Raw genomic sequence first — 1,929 nt, forward strand, 5'->3', positions numbered from 1 at the left:
AAAGCTGCTGTTTGGCTGGTCCGAGTGCAGTGGTGTTTACAACTAATTGATCGCAGCCAGTTACAGATTCCTTTGTTCCTTCTCTACTCGCACTGCTTCACTTGACTAGCCAAAAAAACAAAAAAAAAACACCTGCTGTTTAATGATGTGAGGAAGAGATTATTACAAGTTGAGGAAAATCATAAAAACCTAGAAAAAATTTGCCCTCAGATTGCATCACACAAATCTCGACCCTGAAGCTTGAAAAGCATGCCAAGCACATGTGTGTGCATGCCCAAGATCCCAAGGGGAGAGTGAGGGAGAATGGATTGTGGCATGACCATTCCCCTAGGGAGTGGTTTCACACTTTCCCTCTCTCTCTGTCTGGCAGTGTATGCAACCTATAACAGAAAACAAAGATTTACACCGGAAATCGCAAATGATCCCTCACTGGTGAGATTTATGCAAGAGAGGAGATGGGTGACTCCAATCACTGGCTCCATCCCCAACAAATCTGACGGATGGCAGGTGCATGCATTTTTTTTTTTTAAGAACTTTTTTTTAAATTTAACTTCATTTATCTATCCATTCCAATTTGACCAGAGAGGGACACAGAGAGAGAGGGAGAGGGAAAGCGAGAAAGCGAGCTTCCAGGTCCAGGACTCGAACCACAGTCAGCCATACGGGAGTCTAGCACCCTTAGCCACTACGCCACCTGCCAGCCCCAAGTGCATGCATTTTTAAATTTTAAGTTGAAATACAATCATCTGTTCCTGATCATGTCAGATAAGAGGGTTTAGGGGAGGCAAAGCTTTACCTCTACTCTCTTAGGGTCTGCAGTTGGGCCTGAAAATTAAATCGACATAACGCAAATTAACAGGAGAAAAGCATACCGATTTATTTAATATGTTTTACCTGACAGTGGAGCCCTCATAAGAAAATTAAGACCCATATAAGTGGCAAAACCTAATTTTTAAAAGAGAATTACTTAACTTGGTTAATTATTATTATTAAATTTTAATTTGCTATAGGACACATGCACTCACCAAAGAGACAGAGAGGGAGGGAAAGCAAGAAAGCGAGCCTCAGACCCTGCACTTGGCGTGCACTTGGCCTGTGGGAGTCCAGTGCCTTAACCACTGCACCGCCTGCTGGCCACAAAACCTAATGTTTCAGGAAAATTTGCCAAGGGCACGTGTGTTTGCTAGGGAGAAAAACAGAAGTGAGGAGGTGAGAGAGCACCCCATGGGGCATGGTTACTCACAGTCGCCTCTCGTCAATTTCTCCCTCCTTTCAGGATATTTTGAGCATGCACAAACATGTTCCTGGCTTTGTTTTTTTAAGGAATTATTTTATTTGACTTTATTCATTATTATTTTTATTTTTTATTTTGACCAGAGAGGGACAGAGAGAATGCACACAAGAGAGAGAGAGAGAAAGTGAGAAAGCAAGCTGCCAGGTCCAGGACTCGACTGCGGTCAGCCCTGTGGGAGCCCAGCACCCCTAACTACCACACCACCTGCCGGTCACCCCGGGATGTTTTTGAAGCTGCCAGAACTGGAACTCAAACTGCCCTCAGCCGCATGGGATCCAGTTGCCTTAACCACCAGGCTACTGGCTGACCCAAAACCTAATTTTTTTTCTTTTTTAATTTGTTGTAGGAGGTACCAGTGGATGGTGTAATGGTTACGTCACTGGGTTTCCACATAGTCGACCACAGTTGAGTTCCAGATCCAGTGGTTTAAAACTCACACCAGGCACATGGAGGATGGAGGAGAAAGGACTGTGTTGTGGCCATCTCCCTGGGGAGTGATTTTTTGCTTTCTGTCTCTCTGTCTCTCCATCTCTCTGGAGAGTGCACCTGCCGTATACCAAAAATCTCTCTCTAAAAACAAAAATTTGCTGTTGGTGTAATGGCTATGTCGCTGGACTCCCATGTAGTCAACCGCG

Source organism: Tupaia chinensis, unplaced genomic scaffold (assembly GCF_000334495.1).
Source record: "Tupaia chinensis unplaced genomic scaffold, TupChi_1.0 Scaffold000438_1, whole genome shotgun sequence".
In the NCBI taxonomy this organism is placed as follows: domain Eukaryota; kingdom Metazoa; phylum Chordata; class Mammalia; order Scandentia; family Tupaiidae; genus Tupaia; species Tupaia belangeri.